General features: G+C 41.2%; 1 long non-coding RNA gene across 1 annotated transcript in view; it reads right to left on the bottom strand.

The window, feature by feature from the left end:
• Positions 1-3,496: 3,496 nt before the first annotated feature.
• Positions 3,497-12,419, bottom strand: part of LOC138844731 (uncharacterized) — a 39,612-nt gene continuing 30,689 nt past the window's right edge. The window contains exon 2 of the long non-coding RNA XR_011381001.1: positions 3,497-3,612. This is a non-coding gene — a long non-coding RNA (uncharacterized lncRNA). The remainder of the gene's footprint in view (positions 3,613-12,419) is intronic.

Genomic DNA, 12,419 nt, shown 5'->3' on the forward strand with positions numbered 1-12,419 from the left:
TCATAAAAGTACATGCACCCAATTCCAGGGTGCCAGGCTGCTTCAAATAAATATCAATAGATCTAAAGGGAGACAGAGACTCCAATACACTAGTAATGGGGGTCTTCAACATCCCACCTTTATCAATGGACAGATCAACTAGACAGAAATTCAACAAAGAAACAATAGATGGGCCAAATGGACCTAATTAATATCTATAGAACCTTTCATCCCACAGTAACAGAATACACACTTTTTTTTAAACTTTTATATAATGAATATAAATTTCCAAAGTATAGTTTATGGACTACAATGGCTTTTCCCCCCATAACTTCCCTCCCACCCGCAACCCTTCCCTCTCCTGCTCCCTCTCGCCTTCCATTCACATCAAGATTCATTTTCAATTATCTTTATATACAGAAGATCAATTTAGCATATATTAAGAAAAGCTTTCAAGGCCGGCGCCGCGGCTCACTAGGCTAATCCTCCGCCTAGCGGCACCGGCACACCGGGTTCTAGTCCCGGTCGGGGCGCCAGATTCTGTCCCAGTTGCCCCTCTTCCAGGCCAGCTCTCTGCTGTGGCCAGGGAGTGCAGTGGAGGATGGCCCAGGTGCTTGGGCCCTGCATCCCATGGGAGACCAGGAAAAGCACCTGGCTCCTGGCTCCTGCCATCGGATCAGCGCGGTGCGCCGGCCGCAGCGTGCTGGCCACGGCGGCCATTGGAGGGTGAACCAACGGCAAAAGGAAGACCTTTCTCTCTGTCTCTCTCACTATCCACTCTGCCTGTCAAAAAAAAAAAAAAAAAAAAAAGAAAAGAAAAGAAAAAGAAAAGCTTTCAACAGTTTGCACCCACACAGAAAACACGAAGTGTAAAATACTGTTTGAGTACTAGTTACAACATTAAAACACAATGTACAGCACATTAAGGGCAGAGATCCTACATGAGGAGTAAGTGCACAGTGACTCCTGTTGTTGACTTTACAAATTGACACTCCTGTCTATGGCATCAGTAGTCTCCCTAGGCTCTTGTCATGAGTTGCCAAGGATATGGAGGCCTTTTGAGTTCACCGACTCTGATCATATTTTAGACAAGGTCATAGTCAAAGTGGAAGTTCTCTCCTCCCTTCAGAGAAAGGTACCTCCTTCTTGAATGACCTGTTCTTTCCACTGGGATCTCACTCACAGAGGTCTTTCACTTAGGTCATTTTTTTTTTGCCACAGTGAATACACATTCTTTTCATTAGTGCATGGGACTTTTTCTAGGATAGGCCATATACTAGGCCATGAAGCAAGTCTCAGCATATTCAAAATAAATGAAATCATAGCATGCATCTCCTTGGACCACAATGGAACTGAATCTGAAAATTAAGAACTCAAGAAACTCTAGAACACATGCAAATACATGACTGAACAACATCCTCCTGAATGATCAGTGGGTCATAGAAGAAATTAAAAGAGAATTCAAAAAATTTTTGGAAAAATATGAAGAAGACAATGCAACATATCAAAATTTATGGGATACAGAAAAGAAGAGTTAAGAGGGAATTATGTAACAATTAGTGCCTGTATTAATAAATTGGAAAATAACTAAGCAATCAATGTATCTCAAGGACCCAGAAAAATGACAAATCAAATTTAATGTTGGTAGCAGGAATGAAATAATTAAAATTAGATAAGAAACAAACAAAACTGAAACAAAAAAATCACAAATGATCAGTGAAATGAAAATTCTTTTGTTGGAAAAAATAAACAAAATTGAAACACCATTAGCCTGAATAAACAACAAAAAAAGTAAACCAAGGAGAAAACCCAAATCATTAGAATCAGAGATGAAAAAGGAAATGTAACAAAAATAGCACAGAAATAAAAAGAATCACCAGGAATTGCTACAACGAGCGAAGAAATGGATATAAACCTGGACACATACAATCTACTAAAAGTGAGGCAGCAAGACACAAAAATCTAAACAGATCAATAACCAAGATGGAAATTCAATCAGTAATAAAGACTATCAACAATGAAAAGCCCAGCACCAGATGGCTTCACTGCTAAATTCGACCAGACATTTAAAGAACTAATCCCAATTCTTCTCAAGCTATACAAAACAACTGAAAGGGAGAGAATCCTCCTAAACTCCTTCTATGAAGGCAGCATCACCCTAATTCCTAAACCAGAAAAACGCAACAGAGAAAGAGAACTTTAGACCAATAACCTGATTTACATAGATGCAAAATCCTCAACAAATACTATCTAATCAAACCCAGCAACATATCAGAAAGATCATTCATTCAGAGAAAGCAGGATTTATGCCTGGTATGCAGGGTGGCTCAACTTTGGATCAGCTCAACTCTGGCCATTGCAGCCATTTGGGGAGTGAACCAGCAGATGGAAGAAGTCTCTCTCTCTCCCTCCCTCCCTCCCTCTCTTTGTAACTCTGTCTCTCAAATAAATAAAATAAAAATCTTTCTTTAAAGAAAGAAGAGAAGAAATTTCGATGGCCAGCAGACACATGAAAAAATGTTTAGGATCACCACCAGCCATCAGGAAAGTACAAATCAAAGCCACAATGAGGTTTCACCTCAGCCCTTTTAGAATGGCTCTCATATATAAATCAAAAAACAGTAAATGCTAGTGAGGACGTGGAAAAAACAAGTATACCTCCACATTATAACAGAAAGTCCTGCCCACTTGTTAAAGTATGCTGGATTTTGAGATCTTAGTCTTTCTGTAACCAAAGCAAAGACAATCAAGTGAGAAGATCTGCTACTCAGGGGTGTTGTTCAAGCATGAGGATTCACTATGCAGTAGCATCACAGTGTCAGCAAGAGGCACACCGCCTTGTTATGTGAGTGACATGGCTTGCCTAATTAAGAGCTCTCTTGTCACAATACCCAGAATTATGGCACAGTTCACCAGGGCCTGACCCAAGGCATCTACTTGTGTGCACCATGCTGACTCCATCACTTGGAGCAGTTAGTACTCACATGGCTCCCATGCTCTGTGCGTCCTCCTTTTGCAGCCCTGGCTTTCCTGGATGACGTCCCCAGTGCTGTGCTGGCTTCATCACGCAGGGGAATAGCAGTAGCCCTGGATGAGGAAAAGAGGTGAAGAGAACTGTACAGACGGCTCCGAGGGACAGCCCCTCTGTCTTGAAGAAATTGCAGGGTCTGGCTCATGAGCAGCTCTTGGGACCTGGGAACTCTCACCATCTTCTCTAGCATTCCCTTGGGGTGATGTCTTAGGCACTGGATTCTCCTGCTGAGTCCTGGCAGATAATTCTCACCTCCTTTGAAACCCATGGCGAGGGCCTCTTGGAGAGAACAGCAGGTATCCTGGGATGGAGTCTGAAAGGACAACGTCAGACAGGGGCTGTGGCAGAGAGTTCACAAGGCATTTTTCCCAATCAGCTGCTCCACATCTACCTTGACATACCCTCAATGATTGAATCAGGACCTGGCTGTCAAAGATACCCCGACAATCCTTACCCCTTGGACACTTTCACAACATGTTTCTTTCCCTTAGAGCCCCTACTTGATTGAAGTGCTCTCCATTGCTGTACAAAGCCTCAGTTCCTGTTCTCAAGCAGGTGATTTTAAATAGCTTTGCTCCTGGACATCTGTGTTGGGAAGTTCCCTGCAGGCACAGAATTATGTGTGAGTTCCTGAGACAGTCCACTGTAAAGAGGCACTGTGAGGCTGGTAAGAAGGCTTATAGATGGATAGGGTTTTGGGAAATCCAGTATCCAGGAAGGCACAGCATCTTGTAACATGGACAGTGTGAGGTCTGATATACCTGGGCTTAGAAAGGGTGGATGTAACCTATCCAGGGCAAAACTTCAGACCTGGCCTGACTATGAGGAATCTAACTTTGGAGTGTCAGAGTCAAGCTTAAAGAAAAATAATCACCTGATCGGAGATTTTCCTGAAAAGCATCATTAATTATCAGTTCCATCACTGTTACAGATTTTCTTAAATATCTTTCTGTCACACTGGGCTACCATTCCAGAAAAGATCCTTAACTAACACAGATTTAATCATGAAAGAAAATGAATCTTAGACTTTTAACTACCAAGAAAGCTTTAGCGCTCCCTGATAATCCTTGAGATTAAGTACACTGTCCAACCTAAAGTGCCCATACATTTGCTACTAGACATGTGGTTCTGAAGCAAATTCAAACTTGTAGTGAGAGAAAGTCCTAGAAACACAGGTAGAGTGTGATATCGAGGAAGGAAGGGGATGTCCCCATGGAAGTACAGACCAGTTGCCCTCAGTATGTAGGTCTAATATACAGTTAACTATAGAATTTTGGTTTTATTTTTGCATCCCCAAACACACATCAGAAAATGTTGTCCCAAATATACTGCATCTTTCGCAGATTCTGGAACAAGAATTCTGGATTCTAAACTAGCCTTTGCCTTTTACTAGCTGTGCGATCTCAATCTCTTACTCTCTCTGAGCCTATTATTTCTCAGCCAACAACACTCTACATAAATCAGTTACCATATGTAAAGCAATGGAAGCAGTATCTGGTTGAGAGCAAGTGTTATATCAATGATGAGCTACTATAAATAGGAATCACAGTATTTCAGAAAGTGGGGTTCAAACAATCAGTCAGAAAAAATTCTGAGAGACAATGACACTGAAATGAAAGGCGAAATAGCAAGAGTTAGGCAGGGATAGAGGGTGGGGCAGCAGAAGGGGGTGTCCCAGGAAGGAACAATAATGTTCAGTCTGTGGAAGGGAGGGGACAGGACCAGGGCATAATCATGTTTCTATCTGTGAGCCATTGCCCACGTTCTGTGTTCTCTATGTTAAACAAATATAAAGGAGAACCTTAGCATCCTTAGCACAAAGGCAAGATATAATGAAGACTGCATAAATGTACCCACAAGTCAATGGCAGTATTCAGTCTCCCTTGTGGAGCTGGATCCAGTCCCTGATCCTCCAGAGCAGATAAAAACGAGAGTCAACCATGGGGGAGCTTTCTAGGCTACACTGGACATAAAGGAATCCACTTTTTGGGCCTGGTGGAGATGAAGTGTGCTAGTCTGAGAGAGCCCTGGCTGAGAGGCTATAGTCAGGCGCATCCACACTTCAGGTGACCACCTCCAAGGGCACTTCTTGGAGGAAAATATATATGGCTCTCCCACTTGTCTCTTGCTCCTGGCACACTTATTTCAGTGAAATGAATGAAAAATGTTTTCCCAAAGACTGATGGCAGATGCTTTACACATAAAAAACAAACAAACAAACAAACAAAAAAAAAACCAGTGATCTGGGGCTGGCGCCATGGCTCACTTGGTTAATCTTCTGCCTGTGACGCTGGCACCCATATGGGCACCGGGTTCTAGTCCTGGTTGCTCCTCTTCTAGTCCAGCTCTCTGCTGTGGCCCAGGAGGGCAGTGGAGGATGGCCCAAGTGCTTGGGCCCCTGCACCCACATGGGAGACCGGGAGGAAGCACCAGGCTCCTGGCTTTGGATCGGCACAGTGCCAGCTGTAGCGGCCATTTGTGGAGTGAACCAATGGAAGGAAGACCTTTCTGTCTCTCTCACTGTTTATAACTCTACCTGTCAAATAAATTAAAAAAATAAAATAAAATAAAATAAAATAAAGAAAATCAGTGATATGATTATTGGCTCTGTAGCAGAAGTGAACATTTTGCTTCTGTATAACTTGGTGTGTTCTTCACAGCTATGTTGTGGCATGCTGGAGCTTGAGCAGATCTGCCCTGGCCAGCTCTAGGTGGGTAACTTTAGAGGGTTATTCCAACTCCCTCTCTTTCTATGTCTGTGATAAGTGGATAACACTATGAATAATATCTCTCAAAATTAAATTAAGACAATGCATGTTAACTAATAACAGTATTGGGCGATAAACACCAATAATGGCTATAATTATTTTACCATTCTTTTCATTATTACTATTCTAGCTTTATCAGTTGACAAAAACTGGTCTAAACCTGGCTGTGCCTTTAGGTATCCTAGGGAAATTACATTAATATAGATTCTTGGGTCTCAGTTTCAGATATTTAGATTCACAAAGGCTGTGTAAAGTGGGACCTCTGTGCATGTCTACAGATGGTTCTGTTGTATATGATTTATGGGATGACTACATGATCTAGGCAATACTGCATATACCACAGGTATTACGTATATAAAATTTGATGTGAATCTGTACCTTGGAGTTGTATTGTGTAATGACTCTGATATGATTTCCAGGGCTATTTTCATTTTTAAGAATCTGTGATTCTGTCCTGTGTCCTAAACAAGCATAACCTCACAGTCTAAACTGAGAACTCACTAGTTGTTTTGAAACTAATTGACCTACAGTTTTTAATCATTGAGGATTTTAATTATTTGGTCCTTGTGAATGTGGTTTGGATGCATCATGTACAGTCCCACCTGGAAAGATTAGAAGGTGAACACAGCCCTGAACATCTGTGTGTTCTGCCCCTGCAGATTCAGGCAACCGTGAGCCAAAAATACTCAGAAAGGGATGGGTCTTTGGTCCATCAGTTAAGAGGCCTGTGTGCCATGTTGAAATGCCTGGTTTCAATTCCAAGCTCTGGCTCCCAATTTTGGCCTCTAGCCAATGCATACTCTGGGAGGTGGTAGCTAATGGCAGTTATAATGTTATAATGGTAGTTATACCTGTGCCATCCATGTGAGAGACTTAGATTGAATTCTTGGCTCTGGTTCTGGCCCAGCCCGGGCTACGGTGGGCACAGGAGAGTGAATCAGAGGTTGGGGCCTCTCTGTCTCTGGTTTGGGCTCTGTTTCAGTTTCTCTGGCTCTAGAATAAAAATGACTGTATCTATGTTGGATATGTACAGACCATTTTTTTGGTCATCATTCTCTAAACAATACAGTGTAACACTATTTACATACCTTTTGTACTGTATTAGGTATGCTAAGTAATCTAGGGCTGATTTAAGATATGTGGGAGGGCTGTGGGTTATATGCAAAATGAAACATCACTTTATTAAAGGAATCAAGCATCCAAGGGAGGAGAGGTGATTCCTGCAGCCAAACCTCTGAGGATTTGGAGGGAAGACTTTGCAAATGGAATGGGTATGAACTACAGGGCCCTTTCTGCTGAGAGCAGCTAGCTCCCTGCTGGAGCCCAGATTCTATCTGCCTCTGCCCTCTGGACCCTGGTCTTTTGAAAAAATAAACAAAATTGACACCCCATTGGCCCAACTAACTAAAAAAAGAAGAGAAAAGAGCCAAATCAATAAAATCAGAGATGAAAAAGGAAATGTAACAACAGACACCACAGAAATAAAAAGAATCATCAGAAATTACCACAAGGACTTGCATGCCAGTAAACAGGGAAATCTATCAAAAATGGATAGATTCCTGGACACATGCAACCTACCTAAATTGAACCAGGAAGACATCGAAAACCTAAACAGACCCATACCTGAGACAGAAATTGAAACAGTAATAAAGGCCCTCCCAACAAAGAAAAGCCCAGGACCAGATGGATTCACTGCTGAATTCTACCAGACATTTAAAGAAGAACTGACTCCAATTCTTCTCAAACTATTCAGCACAACTGAAAAAGAGGGAATCCTCCCAAATTCTTTCTATGACGCCAGGATCACCTTAATTCCTAAGCCAGAAAAAGATGCAGCACTGAAAGAGAATTACAGACCAATATCCCTGATGAACATAGATGCAAAAATCCTCAATAAAATTCTCGCCAACAGAATGCAGCAACACATCAGAAAGATCATCCACCCACACCAAGTGGGATTTATCCCTGGTATGCAGGGATGCTTCCTTGATTCCATGTTCTGGCCTTACTCTCCAGGAACAGTTGTCCTCATCCTAGGGAAACCTTTATCCGATCCTGGGTTCCTTTGACTATCATTGTCATTTGTTACCTTTTGGTAACAAGATTATTAATTTCTACCCATCAAATATTCTGCTGAAATTATAATTTGAATTCCATTGAAAGTATAGATCAATTTGGAAAGATTTATAACCTTTATAAAATTTCCAATCTACAGACGCAATTGCATGCATATTCTTAATTTTGTATATTAACCATAAGTCAAAGATTTTGTTAATTCAACTGATTTCAGTTAATCAGTTACATTAGTATGAATTTTACAAGTTTCTAAATTGCAATGTGAATAATGACACTTTCATTATTTAATGCATATATCGTTACTTCTTTTTTACCTACTACTGGGTAGTTTTTGAGTGACCATTAAATAGACGCTGTGTTGGGGGACCACGTTAGACTTATTTTACAACTAAGGGGGGAAAGCACTGAACATTTCAGACTTTATTTTTTATTTTATTTTTTTTTGACAGGCAGAGTGGACAGTGAGAGAGAGAGACAGAGAGAAAGGTCTTCCTTTGCCGTTGGTTCACCCTCCAACGGCAGCCACAGCCGGCGCGCTGTGGCCGGCGCACCGTGCTGATCTGATGGCAGGAGCCAGGAGCCAGGTGCTTTTCCTGGCCTCCCATGGGGTGCAGGGCCCAAGCACTTGGGCCATCCTCCACTGCACTCCCTGGCCACAGCAGAGAGCTGGCCTGGAAGAGGGGCAACCCGGAGAGAATCCGGCGCCCCAACCGGGACTAGAACCCGGTGTGCCCGCGCCGCTAGGTGGAAGATTAGCCTAGTGAGCCGCGGCGCCGGCCAACATTTCAGACTTTATGCATAGAGTTTCTATAGGTTTTATAGATACTTTTATTCAGATAAAAGAGGTTAATATATATTTGAGAATTTTATGTTTTTATAGAGAATAAGTTTTGAATTACTTTCATTATCATTATAGAGTGTCTTCTTTATGCTTATACATGCTATGGAATGTCATCAAGTTTGCTACTATCAGTTTCTCTTTCCCTGCAACATGTTTTCCATTATTCCTTTTTAACCTGTGTGTGTGTGTGTGTGTGTGTGTGTGTTTGTGAGAGAGAGAGAGAGAGACAAAGAGAGATTTATTTTATAGATATATATGAACATCTATGTAATATCAACTTGTAAATGTTTGAAAAGATAAAATTATTAAACATAATAAAATTTCAACTAGTGTCAGTTGTAGCATAAATACACAGAATATTATAAAAAATCAAAAACACGGTAAACAGAGAAAAAGAAAAAACATTCTGAAATAGTAGTTCAAAGATATGGAAGATAGGTGGATTGATATGGGTTTGATCTAATAGGAATTCCACAGTGAAATGGTGAGCATGGAAGAAGGACAACAAGCAAAGATAAGGATGTTGAGAATTTCCATAGATTGTGGAATAATTTTTTATTTATCCTATGCTGCTCCTCAAACAAAGCATATTTCTTCATTTAAATAATCATCTTGAATTGTGAAAATTTCTTTGACTTCTCTATGCATATATATATATATAAATACATCACAATATATCATAATATGTAGTATATCATACCAGTACATTGAATCATAAGCATGATATAATTATTCCAATGGATGCAAAAAACCATTCAATGAAATTCAACACCCATTCCTGTTTCATAAAAAAAGAAACATAGTTCAATATAATAAAGGTTATATATGACAACTCTCAGTCACTGTCCTATTGAACGAGGGAGAATCAAATGCATTTCCTCTAAGATCTGGAACCACACTAGGATATATATTTATTGTTGCTGCTCTTATTCAATACAGTATTGGAATTTTTAGCCAGAGCCATTAGGAAAGAGAAAGAAAGAGTACAAATAGAAAGGAGAAGCTCAAACTATTCCTTCTCAGATGATATGCTTCTGTATGATGAGAAACCTAAAGACTCCTCAAAAACACATTAGAACTGACAAATTCTGTAAAGTCACAGGATATAATCAACACACAAAACAAGTTACATTTTTAGACACCAATAATTAACTCCCTGTGGAAAGAATGATAAAAACAATCCCATTCAGGAGAACTACCAAAAAATGCCTGGGAGCAAATTAAACCTGGTAAGTGAACGACCAGCATCCTATATGGGCACCGGGTTTTAGTCCCGGTTGCTCCTCTTCCAGTCCAGCTCTCTGCTGTGGCCCAGGAAGGCAGTGGAGGATGGCCCAAGTGCTTAGACCCCTGCACCTGCATGGGAGACCAGGAGAAGCACCTGGCTCCTGGCTTTGGATCAGCGCGGTGCGCCGGCCGCAGTGGCCATTGGGGGGGTGAACCAATGGCAAAGGAAGACCTTTCTATCTCTCTCTCACTGTCCGCTCTGCCTGTCAAAAACAAACAAACAAACCAGGATTCCTAGAGGACTATTCATTGGCTGGTTTTGCCTGGCATAAACTGGATAAAACCACCTCTGCTATTAGGAACCAATTTTCCCATAAAATCCACCATTCTGGATTTTGTGTGTCTGGAGGTTATATTTTATTGTGGATAGTTTTATAAATTTATCAAGTTCCATTTTTGGCTTTATGCTTTATTTAGGAATTCATGTAATTGGTATCTGGTCCTTTTTAAAAAATGTCTGGACTGCTTCAACTCACCATTGAGAGTCCTCATTTTACTTGTATTTTTGGCTTCATGCTGGCTTCCTTATCTTTTCAGCCTTGTGCCATTTCCCTTATGGATTCCCATTTTTTCAATTTACTTCTATTTCTCTTTCATCAGCACAACACATTTGCCATAGTGTACCTTAATATAGAAAAAGTTCCCCACGCCTGACCTTTAACCTCAAAAAGGCAGAGAACAGCTCCACTTATGAAATATGTACATGGCCATAGTAAATGTAAGCCTTTTTTTAGTACAGAGGGTTATTGAAAATGAGTTTGCCTCAGGTACTTCTTTTAGAAAAACAAATACGAGAGGACAGTTCATCGCCAGGTTTTGGCTACCACAAACTGGATGAAACTGGTTCTGTTGCTAGAAACCTCTTTTCCCATACTAGTCCACTATTTTAGTTGTGTCTTTTATTTTGTGTGTTACATTTTGCTTTGGATGTATGTATAAATTTTCCAAGTGACAATCTTTGTTATATGGTTATTTATGTATAATGTAATCAGATATCAGGTTTCTTTTTTAAAAAAATTCTTCACTGCTTCAACTCACCATTGAGAGTCCTCATTTTACCTATGGTTTTGGCTTTGTGCTGGCTCCTTATCCTTTCAGCTTTATTCCATTTCCTTTATGGATTCCCAGTTTTTCAATTGCCTTCTTATTTCTCTTTCATCAAAAACTTTTGCCATCACGTACCTTAATACAGAAAAAAGTTTCCATCTGATATTTTAATCTCAAAAAGGTAGAGAACACCTCCACTTATGATATATTGATGAGGGAATAGTAAATTTAAGCCTTTTTAGTACAAAGGGAACTCAGTTATTAAAAATGGATTTGCCTGAGGTACTTCTTTAAAAAAAGATAAATGCTAGACAACTGTTCACTGGCTGGTTTTGGCTGCCAAACACTGAATAAAACTGGTTCTGTTGCTAGGAACCTGTTTTCCCATACTAGCCACCATTCTGTTTTTTAATTTTTATTTTGTGTGTTACATTTTCTTTTGGATATATGTATACATTTACCAAGTTACACTCTTGGTTTTATGCTTGATTCAAGAATAACTGTAACCAGATATCCCATCTTTTTTTTTTTTTTAATCTATACTGCTTCAACTCACCATTTACAGTCCTCATTTTATTTATATTAATATTTATATTTCTGGCTTTATACCGGCTTCCTTATTCTATTGGCTTTGTGCCATTTCCCTCATGGTTTCCCACAGCAACTCTGATGCCAGACTCATGCCACTGGTGACAGTGAAAGGACTTGTATGCTCATGCTGGAGCAGAACCCACACAGCTAGGACATACATATATGCTTACACACACACACACACACACACACACACACATGCTCACTCCACAGGGGAGTGAAGTTCAGGCTCTGCTTTGTTGGGAAGAGCAGAGGCTGCTGGAATGCAGCAGGAGCAAGCCCACAAAGCTGGACGAAACCCACCAGGCCCTTCACACTTCTGCAGGGGCCAGAGGTGATCTGGAGGAGCATGGCATTAGAGGAGCCTGAGCTGCTACTGGTGACAGGGATACCTAGCATTCCCTGGTGGTCTCCCCAGCACCCAGCTCTCCCGGGTGCTCCTGCCCCTCCCCCACACTTGCCAAGCCCTTGTTGTCAGCATTGGCTTCAGTATTACCTGCATGTGTGTCCAGTATCGGTGCTGAAATCACAGTGTTTCGTCTCTCAACCCCTCACCTGCACCCAGGGCAGGGGCCCTGTTCCTCCCACAGACAGACTAGGTGGGGCCGACACAGGACACAAAGAAGGCCATGCTCGGCCATCTGCTCCCTTCTCTGTCATCCCGGGAAAACTCTCTGGTGACCAGTGCTGACAGCACCACAGAGGAACAAGACAGGAGCAGAGTGGGAGGACACAGAATGGATCAGCAGGGCTGAGACCTGTCCTGTGTCAGAAGTTTGTAGCCTTGGGAGTCCTGCTT

Source organism: Oryctolagus cuniculus, chromosome 12 (genome assembly GCF_964237555.1).
Source record: "Oryctolagus cuniculus chromosome 12, mOryCun1.1, whole genome shotgun sequence".
Classification (NCBI taxonomy): domain Eukaryota; kingdom Metazoa; phylum Chordata; class Mammalia; order Lagomorpha; family Leporidae; genus Oryctolagus; species Oryctolagus cuniculus.